At 42.7% G+C, this 15,657-nt stretch overlaps 1 non-coding gene across 1 annotated transcript; it reads left to right on the forward strand.

Annotated features, from left to right (window-relative positions):
• The first annotated feature begins 3,417 nt into the window (after positions 1-3,417).
• LOC136495040 (small nucleolar RNA R71) lies at positions 3,418-3,524 on the forward strand. Its single transcript, XR_010768832.1, has one exon. It is a non-coding gene; the product is annotated as a small nucleolar RNA R71 (small nucleolar RNA).
• Positions 3,525-15,657: the final 12,133 nt, after the last annotated feature.

Consider the following 15,657-nt stretch of genomic DNA (forward strand, 5'->3'; position numbering starts at 1 on the left):
CAACTGGTTGGCAACGAAGTCCATGAATCAAGCGGTCCGACCAGTTGATCGGTGGGGAAGCCTGAGCACTAGGTGATTCAATCACCTAGATGATGATCCTGCAATGCAAACATGTAGAACGGGTAGTACATGACGCATAAATAAATAAACTCTAGAGAAAAATTAGCAATGGTGATGAAACAGCGTATGCAGTTCGGTGATCAATTGGCGTGAAAATATATTTATGTTTAATATAAATCGCCCGAACAGTTAGTGTGTAGCTGAGTCTCTAGCCCTAGCTAGCCCATAGTCCATAACATCGAGCGCGGAGCCCGTGTACATGTAGGAGAGACAGGCGTCACCAAGGAGCCGCTGCCGACCACCCATAACACAGAGCGTGGAGCCCGTAGCATGTGTAGGGAGGAGCCAAAGACAGGGCTGTCTCTGGAGGCATCCGAGCATCAACATGACTGTTCGGGGGTTCAGAAAAAATTGTTTGGAGAGCAAATATGGAGAAAATAGTTCGAAGAAACATCATGGCGACATACGGAGATCGGAGAATATTTAGAAGAATATTAATGTGTGACTTAGCTTTGGACGGAGCGTTTGGTCAGGCGGCATATGGTGTTGTCTGGTCAGCACTGACAGCGAGCACCTAGCGAGCGGTGAGTTGTTGGTGAAGGCGACCTCGGAGGTGGTTTCGAGATTGGATCTGCTGTCATAGAGGCTAGTGTAGCAGCGAGGAATCATCGTCGTGGATCAGCATGGATCTCCACGAGATTAACGACGAGAACGTGTTGTTGATTTGAGGTCCATCTGGCTCACCATGGGTCAAGCACACACCCCTACCTAGCACGCCAACTATCGATAGAATATCGTCGGCAGTCCACTGAGGGGTATCCTGTGATGGTAGATTTGTCGGTGGGGGTGCGCGTAATCAAGAACCAGATGGTGACACAAGGCACAGAGATAGCGATTTAGACATGTTCGGGCTGTCTGATCGATGTAATACCCTACATCTTGTGTCTTTGGTGTATTTTATTGATCTGTACATAGATCCAATCTGACAGATTGTTATGGATCGTGTCCACTAGGGGACCCCTGCCTCTCCTTTATATAGTCTAGAGAGACAGGGTTACAAGTAAAGTAGCCTATTTGGTACTATACAATATCTTGCGGTGCACGCTGAAGCAGCGCCGTGCACAGCCTTGATCTTGTGGGCTGGGCCACCTCCGATGGTGCGGCCCATGTCTTGGGGACCATACCCCCACAATATGTCAACTTATAGGGCATCCACACAGAGAATATACTACTATAAGGACTCCAAAGACATGTCAACACAACCAGGCATCTAGCGCAATGGTGAAGATGGTCCATTCCTTGCTCTAGGTCCTAGGTTCGACTCCCAGGTCCTAGCGTTTTTTTTAATTAGATTTTATTAAACACTGGCAGTACACAAGCCGTCAGGTCCCACAGGTCGGATGGAGATAGAGAAAGGTCCCATAGGTAGACATGACATGTAAGCCGTTGGGTCCCATAGGTTAGATGTAGAAGGGTCCCGTAGGGTCAGGGTCCCATAGGTTGTATGCAGAAGGGTCCTATAGGGTCCCACATGGCAGATGTAGAAGGGTCCTACATGTACACGTCGAATGGATAAAGGACCGAGCAAAGACTTCATGATGAATTGCAAGCGTCACAGATGAGTAACTGCAGGTCCCATAGGTACACGTCAGACATCTAGTCCCATAGGTCAGATGCAGAAAGGTCCCACAGGTACACGTCGGATGGAGAAAGGACCGAGCGAAGACTTTTATGATGAATTACAAGCATCATGGATGAGTAATCAGGGCTGTCCCACATGTACAGGTCGGATGGAGAAAGGAACGAGTCGAGACTTTTATGACAAATTGCAAGCATCACGGATGATTAACTGCAGGTCCCATAGGTACACATTAGATGGATAAAGTACCATGTGGAGATCTATGACAAAGCCATTTGTTACAGATCGAATATTGTTTGCCATAGATGTGTAATTAGTTCAATGACGAAGCCCTGTTCGTCACAGTTTTAAAGGAGATCATCATAGATCAGACGCGCGAGTGATCTATGATGAAACCCTATGCTCTTATATGATGTTTTTTGTGATGATGCCTGATTTCATCATAGAAAGGGAGGGTTGTAGGATCGTCACCACTGACCTATGATGAAACAAAAATATTCATCATAAAAAGCGCTCTTCTATGATGGTTTCAGATTTGTCATTAAGAGTTTTGTCATAGAAGTGGATATTTCTAGTAGAGAGGGCCAGCAACGCCTGAGCAGGGTGCAGCCGCACCCCTGGTGCGCCCACACCAGAGGTGGGCCCGCTTGGTCCCCCCTTTGGTCGGTTGCTTCAAACGGCTCTCTTGATGACATAGCCGTTGGTGCTTCCCTCAGTTTCAAAATTTTGCTCCCGAAATTGATTTTTCACAAAACTTTTATTATATTGTGAATTTTCATAAATATTTTTAAAAATGAGAAATGATAATAGAAAAATCTATGCTATCAGAAAATGATTTTTATTTTATTTTTCTAAAAAGTTTATTTTGAAGCAAACTTTAAAAATTTTGAAATTTTGAAATTTTTAAGAGACAACTACCGATTTACCTTCGGTAATGGCTCGACATTTATAGTTTGTCGACAAGACTTCTCCTCTATTGCTCTGCAGCTGCATCAACAAACTCGAGGGAATTCTCGGGTTGCCCGGGAATTTTCCTCGAATGGTTGACAGGAATAGCAGCAACTATTTGAGCAATTTGTGTTTCAAACATTTTATTAAAACTTAGTTGGTTTTTCACTGAGGAGGATACATTTTCAAGTTTTGAATTTATATTCTCAATCATTTTATCATTATATATAAGCTTTTTAGTAATATTTTCATTATTTTTTGCTTGACTAAAACTAGGTCTTTCAAGGAGGGTTGATTTAATTTGAAATTCGAATTATAATTATTATTACCTCCTTGCGGGTGGGATTGATTGTTCCACCCATTATTATTACCCTGTCGGAACCCATTGTTGATGTAGGCTGCGTCTTCATGGGTCTTGGGGCAATCATTCCTCGAGTGTTCGACCTCTCCACAGACTTCACAAGTCATTTGTGAGTCCATGGCCTTAACGATGCCCTTCACTACTTCCTTGTCGATGGCACGCTCGTCAAGTCTTTTCAAAAACAGATCCATTTTTGTGGCAAGCATATCCACCTCCTTCATGTTATGCATGTCTTTTTGTTGTTTTTCGTTCCTCCCCCCAGCTTTAATTGGCCACCATCTTTTCGATAAGAGCCATGGCTTCATCGATGGTCAAGGAAAGGAATCCTCCTCCAGCAGCAGCATCCACGTGCCCCTTCGACATGGGCATGAGCCCCTCGTAGAAGTTCTGGAGCATGAGCCAATTTTCCATCCCGTGGTGTAGGCAGGCTTGGATATAATCCTGCAGCCTCTCCCATGCCTCGGGGATGGATTCTAGTGAAGTTTGCTGGAAGTTTGAAATTTTCCCCCTAGGGGCATTGGTTTTACCCATGGGGAAAACCTTCATGAGGAACGTCGTAGAACATTTGTCTCACATACTGATAGCTTCCTTCTCTTTGTAGAACCACTGTTTCACCTTTCCCGCGAGGGAGAAGGGAAACAGACGGAGCCTGATGCTTGCTGGTGCGATGTCTTTGATGACGATGGTGTCGCACAGCTCCAAGAAGTGTTGCAAGTGTGCACTTGCAGTCCTCGCTTGGCAAACCACAGAATTGGTTCACCTGCACCATCGTGATTAGGCTCGTATGTAGATCGAAGTTTCTAGCTCATGTGTTAATAGTGGGCCTAATAGGCACATTGGCAACAGCGAGGGTGGAGTAGTCGTGGAGTGTCTTGGCCATAGCGGTAGTAGCGGCTAGTATGGGGGTGACTAGTTCACTTGCTAGTGGAGTGGTAGAAGAAGAAGCGCCACGAGACTGGCTCTTCCTTAGGAGTGCCACCGGGTTTTCTATGTAGTTATCTTGCAGGTCGAAACCACTCATACACTATCCTGCTTTCATCCACAACAGGAAGAAAATGAGCAGAATTAGCCTGCATAAACTATGGCTACCATTACATGCATGTGATCATGATCTTGTCCTACTAGAATCTTTAACCTATGCCCTCTCCGGCAACGGCGCTAGAAATGCTTGTTGACATTTCTTAGCGCAATTACCAAGTGTGGAGGTTTTAAGTCCATCCTTAGCAACTACGCCAAAAATGCCTGTTGGTATTTCTTGGCACCATCACTAAGATTGAGTTAACCTTAGCGACGCCACCAAGAAACACCAACTATGATAGTTCTTAACGATTATAGAAAATATCCGCAAGCGTACAGATCTATCGTTGTAGCATTTTACCCAAATATATTTAGGGTATCGTTATTTATATTTTCCTAAAGGAGGGCAAGGTATAAGAGTCTAGCATGAGCATGAACAAGATTACATACTTGCATTAGTAAACCAATAGTTCATGATAGGGGTAAAACGGTATTTCAAGGATAGTGGACACACATCTGAGACAACCTCAAGGATAAAAGGAAAACTAAGTGGACCTAGCATGGTCAAATATAGCCGTGCAAAGAATAGTTAATGATCATACAAGTTATATGATTAGTGTTAGAACTAAGTGTAAGATGGACGGGAAGATCTCCGAGCACTGGTCTGCCAACAAGCTAGGGAGACTTTAAGACTCCTACATGATACCCGAACATGGGGAATTACAAGGGATGGACAGGGCTGTCACCACCTGCCGCCTACCCCTCAACCGGGGGGCACCATCATATTCGAAGGTTCTCGTGCACCCTGAGCACCACACCTGTGTACAAGGAAACTACCCATATTCCCCTAGGACTCCGACCCTATGGATCGACAAGCAAGAATATGGGCAAACCCGAAGGAACGACGAACCGCCATTTCATCCCTAGCTCCACTTCTACTCATACAAGTCATATGAATGGTTAAGCATAAAGCTGAACATGTTAAGATCATAACAAACAAACTATATGCTAGTTCACATATCATGATTATAACAAGACAACTATACTCGAGTTCATATGCACTACTATATTGAAGATATGAGAGCATGACTTTGGAAGAAATTCTCTTTGTATTCATACCAAGCTTTCTCTCTTTTCTTCCAAGGAGCCAAGCCCTCCTTGATAGCTCTTGCTAGCTCCAAACTACTATTAAGAACTAAAGATTACAAGTAGAGAGGTGAGGTGTGTAGCTCCAAATGTTGTGTGTGTTGAAGGTGAGCTCCACCATTTTTTTATACTGCAACATGGTCGGTTTGGCGTAGAAAAATTAGGAAACCTCCATGAACCGACCAAGCATGCCGCCATGCAACCGCCTGCAAAGGCTGGGCCTAGGTCAAGCTCGCCTAGCCACCGCCTTTGCCAGGTGGGCTGGTGGCTAGGCCTAGGCCTCTCCTACATCAGTGTTCTGTCTAGGTAAGTTGTGTAGGTGGGCTTCTCTATTTATCTCTCTTTTGCATTTCAGCATTACGCTTCCCGAATTGCACCTTTTGCTTGGTTTCCCACTTGTATTCGAATGTGTGTCCTGCAAAATATGTTTTCTCCAATATAAGTGGAACTAGGTCAATAGTAAAGGCATATGTGCCAAAAGATTGTTTATTTCTCCTATTTTGGACTTTAATTGGCAGTCGAATTTGATCGTTAGTGACCGCCAACACCATCCAGATGTTGTTCTCGATAATGGTCGAGATTCAACATTGATCCTTCACGATATATCTTTTGGAAAACAAAACTTTTGTCTTGGGCACCTTGCGTAGTACCATGTGCCCTTATGAGGATCACAACCATCCCTTAATCCTCATCAAACTTTTTAGAAGGATGGTTGTGGATGCATATGTTTATCATAAATATTGCAAATCCTATAGTGGCGTTGTGGTGCTAACCTTGCAGCTTGAACGATAGCGATAAATGCTTGGTGGTGAAGTTGGGAACTACAGCACCATTGATAGCTGCAGGATGAAGTTCCCACAGTCAAGCTTAAGACCATAAATCAAGCACTGCCGGGAGATACCCCGGATTATCAAAAACACAATTTCCTTTTTCAATAAAAAGCAAAAACATGTTGTTAGGATAGTATGCACCTTCAGGTATTCTTGGTTGCTAACCCGTTTAGGTTAAGAACAAGAAGAACAAGGGTATACGATGCCTAAATCAAGGGAGCTACATCAACTACATATGTTGACGATCTTTGGTAATGGAACACACTCAAAAGGAGACCCTGAACTTGCACACTTGACTTTCACACAAGAGTCCAAGTGTGGGGGAGGATGGTGAGAATCTTAAGTTCCATGCATACCAAAGATAATCCTCTAAAAAATAATGATGTTAGCTCTACCTTGCTAAAAAAAATCATGTTCACTAACTCCTTTAACTCATGCTTGTCTCCTTTGGATAAACCTTGATCATGCAAATTCATGCCTCTCTTGTTTATGTCATATTCTCCGATTTGGATGCATTTGGCTGGTACATCCATAGATCTTTTAAAATTAAGCATGGTGCTTAGGTTAAAAAGACCTTATTTAATCAAAATTTGACATGGTGTTGAAATTTGATTAACGAACTTTGAGTATTTTATAAATAATGGAAGCAATCTATTATTAGGGAGACAAATTAAGGCTATGTTTATTTTGTAAACGTTATCTTTAGTCATGCTTGAGTTATACCAAAAACAAATAATAATAATAATAATAAGTTGAGTGAATAAGTTTTTTATAATAAAATAAAATGAATAAATAAATATATAAGCATGATAATAAAATAAGAAAATTTAGGCTCCCCAGTATTTCAACTGGTAGATCCCTTGTTTGTTTCCTTTTTGTCTCTCTTTATCAAATAAAATAGGTACAAGAATAAGTGTCAGGGAGATCTCTCAAGCAGAACAACCACACACCCAAGATCTCCACCAACATGTTGAACAACATCACAAATCCAACATGCAGAAGGACAAGACAGATGGCTCAAGAGAAGGTTGGCTAAACCTTTGGTTTAGTCAAATCACCTTTGACTTAGCTCCTTTTTCTTCAACGATGGTTTGTGCAACACAACCCTCAACCCCCTACAATTTTGAGTTTGAACAAACATAATTCTGATCACTAAAATTAAACTCAATGCTCCTATGCAATTTGACAAACCACACTTCATTCAAAATAAATTCTAAAAAGTGACATGTTCATAACATGTTCAAGATAGAAGCTTGCATAAAGTTTGGTCCATATACATACACTTATGCTTGTGGGAAAATATTTCAATAGGACAATTATGTTGACTAAGTTGTTGAGAAGTGTGACATAGTTCTAACTTAGAAATCCTACTATTTCTATTCGAAGTACATGGAGAATTTGTTTTGATAAAAATGTATAAAACCATAGTACCACATACTCCTCAATTGGTGAGCAATTCCTACCAAAACCAAATATGACATCTTGCAAGTTTCAAGCCTCCACATATGTTCCATGTTATTGTGTTGAGTTTGGTCAAGTCTTGTTGACCCTTGTTAAGAGATTTATCATGCTCCCAAGATCAAGATCACGTACACCTACATATACAAGCCACTCCTACACTATGGGTACACAAAAACATGCTTCCATCTAGATCCACTAAAAATTATGCTCCTACACTAGGGGTAGACAAGAATATGTTTGTTAGGGAAATACTCCATGTTCTAAAAAGATAATGATCTCTCCCTAAATATGTTGTTTAGAAGAGATATGGGCTATGCAAAAAGCTTAAAAAATGGACACACTGAAGGTCCAAGTACAAAAGAAAAAAAATGATGAGCACATGAAGGCTCATGTATTAAAAAGAAATAAGAAAGATAGCCATGTTTCAAAATAACAAGTTATAGAGAGAGATCATATCTACAAAAGGAGTATAGTTTTAGTTTCCTTTTTTCTTTTCCGCACACATGCACATCTTGATCTAAGAGTATGGCACTTCTCTCCTTGGATCCTCGATTTGACTTTACAACATATGCAATACAAGTATGCTATATTGTTTATCCCTACCTAAAGCCCCACATAAACCTTTTTAGAAATAGGAGAAAACAAAGGAAGGCAAAACATTACTATGCCTTGGTAAGGATTTATACACCATTAAGTGATTTGAGAGTGCCATTTGAGGAGTATAAAGTGAACTATGCTTTTTCTTGAGAAAACCTTCCAAAACTCCAAGTTGCTAAGATGTGAAATTGGGAAGATGACTTTGTTCCAAGAATTGTTCTGCTTTTCAACAACCCAAGGAAACATGTTAGCTAACGCCACATATCCTACTTGTGTAAGGAATGTGTTGGAATAACTTATGTAGGCCATATATCTTAGAATGTTTTGCTCATGATTACTTTTATCTCTAACTTTGCTTGAGGATGAGCAAAGGGGTAAGTGTGGGGGAGTTTGTTGGCAGTCCTTAACAACCAAATCCAACCGCCAATTAAGACATAAAAGGGGAGGAATTAACAAACTTAAACACATATGCATTTACCACTGACCAAGTTCCACATGTATTTGGAAGATTATAATTTTGTAGGACATATGCACAAATACATGAGAGAATACACCACAAGGCACTTCCCGACATTGATTTATGCAAAGGAATAAATAGAAAAGGCCCATCAAATCAAAGCATCCGAGCAAAGTACCGACCGAGGAGCGATCTAGGTTGACTCCAGAGCCCACCACATGAAGGTGGTGGCGAGAGGACCAAGTTAGGGGTCGACCGACCCCTGGGGTCGCCCGCCCCCCACCTAGCACCGCTCGTGTTCTTCTACGTGGTGCTTGCTGGTGGTCTTCCCATGATGGTGGCACACGAGCATGCGACAAAAATAGCTACGAACAGACCTCCCCTTGCTCCACCACCTCAATGCATGGAGGCATGCAAAGAAACACAACTCCACTCCATCTCCACCGTTGATCCTATGATGGTTTGATCCAAGGGCCATGGTGAAGAAGCACACGGATCGCTAATGTGGCACATTGAGTGGCCTCCATTCCTTCTCTCCACCTATAAAAGAAGGCCTCTTCCTCCTCATTTGACACAACTCAAGGCAAGAGCATCATGTTTGAGCAACACTTCAAGGTCTTAGGCCCTAGATAGCTTTCTAGAGTAGTAAGGGAGAGATGTGAGGGAGAGCTCAGGGAAGCGCTGGACTTGTTGGTGTCTCCCCAACTTGTACCTCAATGAGCATCTTTACTTCAATGGGTTTTCCCGTTAAGTGAGTTTTTGTGATTCTTTTGGTTATAAAGTATTTGACTAGTTAAACTTTACTCTTACTCATTTGTGGGTTCATCGTCTGTCCCCGTGGTGGATACTCTAGTAGAGGACTCCCGATAGAGATGGATCACGCTATACAATGCTAGAGTTTGTAGTTGATAGCTGTTGACACAAAATGTGATGCACTGTGCCTCACACACAGCAAGCCGAAAAGCAGTAGCTTCAATCGGGTTCCCGGGTGTTTCGTGATCCGGAAGCGTGCCAGTCAGTTTGACCTGAAAACTAACAAGGGATAAAACAATTAAATGTCAAACCGGAACATGTCGGGTAATACCGGACAGTTCCACATATACGGCCCTGAAGCCACTTACAACGACATACGGCTATAGAGAGCTGTCTGCCAACAAGTTCATAAACCATTCGGCTAACCGTAAGGTGAATGCACGTAAAGACCTAATTGCCGAATGCATGTGCATGGGAAGACATGTTTGAACAAGTGAAATTAATTATGAGTTAATGCATAACCAAGCTCGGCAATCCAGCCGAATTGGGGTCCACGAAGAAGGAACGTACAAATAAAAACGATTAAACTAAACCAAAACCTGCATCTGCCGCACGACACCTAGTTTCGTTAGAGCTTAAACGTGATTAACATGCATGAACCCGCAACATGTAACAATCTAGATTAAAGCAATTCAGCCATTATGAGCATGTTATCTATTTAGCAATGATCGTTGAAGCACGAATAAAACCACGAAAGAGATAAGGCCGAACAATATCAATCTAGATTGGGCAGAAGTGTGTTACAAATATATGAAAGGTTTAAAACATGCAACACTAGATAACTTAATGAATCTATTTAGATTTGCCATATCTAATATAGAGCCGATAACTATCTCGCTTTCACTAAGCATATTGAGCAAACGCCTGCCGCACGGTATTTACTCATAAACAAAGCATAAGCGAAGACTTCTTGATTGTCAAGCAAAGATCCGCCGCACGACCATTGAAAACAAACAAGACTACTTGCATCACGTCTAAATCCACCGCATGATACTAAACATGATAACAAGGTTGTCGGAACTTACGGAGGTCGACGGATCGATGATTCCTCTCGAAGAACTCGACGACACGACAAAAGGACTCGAAAGTTGGCACGGGGCTGGTTGTATTGATTTGGTTGTGAACCCTTATTACAATGGTCGAGGGTCAATATTTATACCCTAGACAAAATGTGAGTCCTAAAGGACTATGATTTACAAAGGAACTTCTAAACAAACTTGGAACTTACGATTCCTTACCCTAAACTTATAGATTCCTTTATTAATACAACTCTCATCTTTCCGATCGGTCTTGCCTGCCATCTTCTGTTTTCCTGAATGGAGTTACCGCCTTCCAGAGTAACCGACCGCACAAGCATTTAGCCGACCGCTTGTGTTGTTTGCCGAACACCCTTCTTCCCGCATGTGGGTCTACCTGTCATCTTCCAGAATCGACCAAAATCCAGTGTTAACACATGCCCCCTCAATTTCGGGATAAAAGTTGTTTTATTCTGAAATTGACCACAAGCTCTTTCATCCTCCTAGGTCATCACCGTTCAAAACCGCAGCCGCTGCCCAAAAATTCAAGCTTTCAGCACAACTTCGGACCTCCTTCAAATCTTCAATGGCGACCCAAGATGAAATCCCAGAGGTAAACTTTACTTATATTCGGCAACTTTCATCTTATCCTCCTGCTCTTCTTCTGATTTACTCCCCTCTGATTTCAATCGTCTTCTAAAGGAATACAAGAGCCAGATTTTGATCCCCTATGCTGCCAACCCCGACTCCTATTTCCTCGGCCCAATGGGAAATCCTGACGCTTCTGAAATTATTGAGAAGGAAACTCAAAGAATTCCTTTCAAGTCTGGGATTACCTCGTCAAACCGATGGCCAAACACGTTCAAAAATTGGCCATTTCCCCCAATCACTGGATGGCGTAACTGGTATAGGAGAATGCTAGGAGAAAAGCAGCAGCCACTGGGAAAGTCAGGACATCAGTCATTGTCTGGAATTATCTTTAGCAGAGACACCCAGGAATGACTCCCTTCTGATAGCAGCTTCTCATTTTTGGTCTGACGCCATCAATGCCTTTATCTTTGGTCATGGTATTATGACCATCACTCTAGCTGACGTATTCATGATGACTGGCTTGAATGTGTCATTGCCAGTATATCCCTACAAATACAAGAGCAAAAGTAACCAAAGAGCCGTCAGCTCTGGATGTGGATGGGTCAGACATATTCAGAACTACATGAATGCATCTGGCGCCGTCTCTGACAAAGAGTTGAAAGCCTTCATGAATATGTGGCTATGCAGATTCATCTTCTGTGGAAAATCCAATGAACCAACCCTAAATCATATGGTAATGGCTGAAGATTTAGCTGCAGGCACTCAGATCCCACTAGGCAAATATCTCTTAGGGTCTGCTTATCATATGATGCATCAGATCACCCTTCAGATGCGCCAAGGTGGAGAAATTTCTTGTGTGAATGGTCCCTGGTGGCTAATTCAAATGTGGCTCCAACTATATATGCATCAGATAACCCCTGTGAGCCTCTTCAACCTAAGTTTCCCCTCAGTTAACTATGCTGAAGGCAGCACAAGCAAAGGTTAAGGCTTGTCAGACTTATGGGGAAGCAGCAGCATCTATAAGCATTGATATAGACATTGGTCATTTCTTCAAGCTATTTTTCAAAGGATTCGGCAATGTGCTCTGGTTTCCTTACAGAGAAAATGAAGATCTGACTTTGCCCTGCAAGTTTAGCTATGAAATTGGTTGTTCAGGCCAAGAATCCACAGAGATTTTCAACTCCTTTATCAAACCTTGCACTTTGCCAGCCGAATTTCATCATGGGAGATTAGTACAATCCACCTATGAATTCTATTATCCAAACATGGTGGCCAGACAATTAGGATGTGGCCAACTGCCTCCAAAATTCCTCTTCTCAACAATCATAAAGTCAAGGGAAGTAATAACAGAAGGAATGGAAGCCAAGAAGGTCTTTGAATTAGGATGGGAATTGCCAATATACGAACCATCTCCATTTGGGCTAATAGATGTTGCTCATCCCTTCTTTGTTTCTTGGTGGCAAGAATGGCATGCTCATATCTTCAATATATCAGTTCATTCTTTATGCAAAAACTTGCAACCCGATTTTGCTTCTAACAATGAGGTAATTTCATTATGCCCATCATTTCTTGTTCTTGAATTCACTTCTCATTTTAACATCTGGTCATGCATAGGATCTTGAGTTTACTCCCCCAACCAAAGCAATCCAGTACTATTCGGCTAGTCCCAAGCCTACCCTGGGGTTTGATGCTCCAAACTTAAAGGAATTCATGAAAACTTCTGCAACTTTGGATTTAGCACCTCTAAAGGCACTCATGAGAACTCCTGCTACTTCAGCTGCTGCATCTTCAAGAGGAAAAAACAAAAGGAAAACACCTGAAAGTTTTCTCTTACCCAAAAAACCAAGGACCAAGAAAGCCAGATTATCCCTTAAGGCATGAATCTTTTATTTTCTTATCATGTCAACAATCTCACTTAGCAGTAAGCCTGACTACCTCTATATTCATTACTTCCATTGCAGCCACAAGTCGAAATTCCCACACTGGGCAATACCTCAGCGTCTGCAGAACTAACCCCTGAAGTTCCTACTGAAGATGAAGAAATTCATGATAGCGAAATTTCAGAGACTCATGAAGCTGAAGGTTCAAAGGCTCATAAACCTGATGAGACTATAGGTAACATTGTTCAACCAATTCTCCTTTTCTTTCTTTTTAATAACATCTACCCTCTTATGCTCATTATCATTTACTTCACTGAAAATAGATGAAATCTTAGATGAACTGGCAAGGGAAACCTCTCCTGATCAAGCTCCAAACCTGTCCCCTCTGAATCTTCAGCCAAGTTCCCCAGCAAGCCAGGGTATAACCCATCCTGATGATCAATCATCTTAGCAGGTAATCCTTCGTTTTACACTATATTTTAGCAAAATTACCCAATCGGCTAACACCTTCTTTCTTTTCTTTTCTTTAGAAGAACATCGCTAAATTGACCACCAGTTACTCCTTCTCTATTGAGGATTACATCATTGAGAAAGGTGAAGAGATTACTTCCCATCAATCCTTATCGCTGGAAAATCAGTCCCGGCTAAAAGAGGTGATCATTCTGCTAAACAAGGATATCATCAGTCTGGTTCAGGATGCAGACCAGATAAAAGACCTCCTTGAACTTATTGATCAAGATATCCCATCTGCTCTCAAGGTTCCCCTAGAATCTGCAGCCCATCTTGACGACCATTTTGCTATGGTGAGAAGGGCAACCAAAAATATATCTTCGAGGACCGCTCTGCAGAAGGATAGATCTCTAAAAAAGCTGGAGATTAAAGATCTTCACTCTCATATCCAGACTATGAGAAATTCCTTGGCAACCTTGGAGCCTGAACTGAAAGCCATGGAGGATGAAAAAAGCAGACTAGAAGCTCAACTAGCCGAACTGAATGCCAAAATTCAGTCTCACAGGGCCCATATAACTAACTTGCCGAAGAACATAGAAGCAGCTTCACTAAAGATAGCTTCGACCATCAAAGAAGATCAGTAGATCAAGACTAAGCTATCCAGCATCCAGAGTTCTGAAGATGAAGATCAAAAAGTGCTAGATAATGTTAGCCGAATCAGGACTGAGGCTATAGAGGCAATTAATCATCTTCTGAACCAGTAGACATTGGATTTGTAATAAACTTAAGTGTGATATCTTCTTCCCCTTGATTAACCAGCTTTATGTTCATTTATTTTTATTCATTCGAAAGCAATCGGCCCCTTTCCCTTAAATTACTCGATTAGAATGTAGCCGATTGTCTCCATTCTTCTGATAGCCGAACGAATCCAATTCAAACATTGTGAGGGTATAACCGAACAATGTTGGCTCCAACAAACCAGGGAGATATTCAAGTGACGTTCGACTTAAACCATGCCTGGCCCAGTCCAGTAACGGCCCAACCGAAAGGGAAAAAACCTACTCCGCCGTTCGGGATTCTCGCCCCACAACCCCGTGGAATTCGCCATGATCCTTCGCTTCGGCTTATAAATAGACCCTTCCGTTAGCCTTCATCGCTATCTTCGCCTCAGCGTTCTCACATCCGTCTCCTCCACTTCCTTCGTTCGATTCATTCCTAGAAGAAAACCCTAACCTCATCAAAGCAAATGACGAACAGTGGCAACCGTGGCAAGCGTCCTGCCGACGGAGAGGCTGAAGGAAGCAGAGCATCGCGCTGCCGGCGTCGTGGGTATGATTCGGCTCTTTGCCCCCTTTGCAATTTCCTTGTTCATCTCTTAATTTCGATTTTTCTTTCCTCATTCATCAGGATAAGGGTCATCAGCTCCAACCAATACCATCTCCTTCCTCCGGTGACGGCAGCTCAACCGGAAACTCCATCATCCGGCTCCTCCGGGTCTTCCAGCTCTTCAAGCTCTTACCATTCCAATCCTTGGGGTTCGGCAGAACCAGTAGATGCACACCATCCATACTCTCACGAGGAGGCACTCAAGTTTCGCCAGGAAAGAGACTGAAGCCCGGGAGGAGCTAGGCGACGTCTCCAAGAAGTTCGGCATCGATCAAGCCGAATGGGAGGACCAGCGGAAGCAATTCTGCGACTGCCATCACCGGTTTGATATCCTCATTTAGTTTTATCATCCTGGCTTCCTTTGCTTGCCGACCCATTTCTTCTTTTCTGTCCAGCTCTTTCCGCGGAGAATGACCGCTTGAAGGCGGTGGCGAACAAGATCGCCGACAAGGTGAATGCCCAGGGGGAGACATCCGAAGCACGCCTTGATGCTGTGGACGGCCGCATTGATCAGGCCGTCATCCAAGGTGTGCACCTCGGCGCTTCTCTCGGGCTGGCGGCAATGACCTCCCAAACCAACGAGGACTACTCCTCCCAGCCAGTTGGCTTCGTTGGAGGACGCCCGGACGAGATCGACGACATTGATGAACGTCTGGAGGCCTACGATGACCATGCCGCTGCCCTTGCTGAAATCACAAACCCCCAGTCCATCCTCAACAAGTTATTTGAGGAGTAGTTTAGTATTAGGATGAACTTTTATAAATAATCTCGTCCTTTGGAATAATATTTACTTCTTTGACTCTTTCCACTTGCGACTGTCAGAAAAATGCTGAAAACAACCCAGTTTTGGATAAACATTCTTGTGCTAGAGGCGATGCAAACTGCATCGGCTATTTTGTGCTAAAGGCGATATGAACGATATCAGCTATTCTCAATCTTGTATCTGATTTTTAGGCCAAAGGCGATTTTCTCTTTGTCGGTTTTTCTGATTTACATTCATGAACC

The sequence above is a fragment of the Miscanthus floridulus genome, chromosome 11, assembly GCF_019320115.1.
Source record: "Miscanthus floridulus cultivar M001 chromosome 11, ASM1932011v1, whole genome shotgun sequence".
In the NCBI taxonomy this organism is placed as follows: Eukaryota; Viridiplantae; Streptophyta; class Magnoliopsida; order Poales; family Poaceae; genus Miscanthus; species Miscanthus floridulus.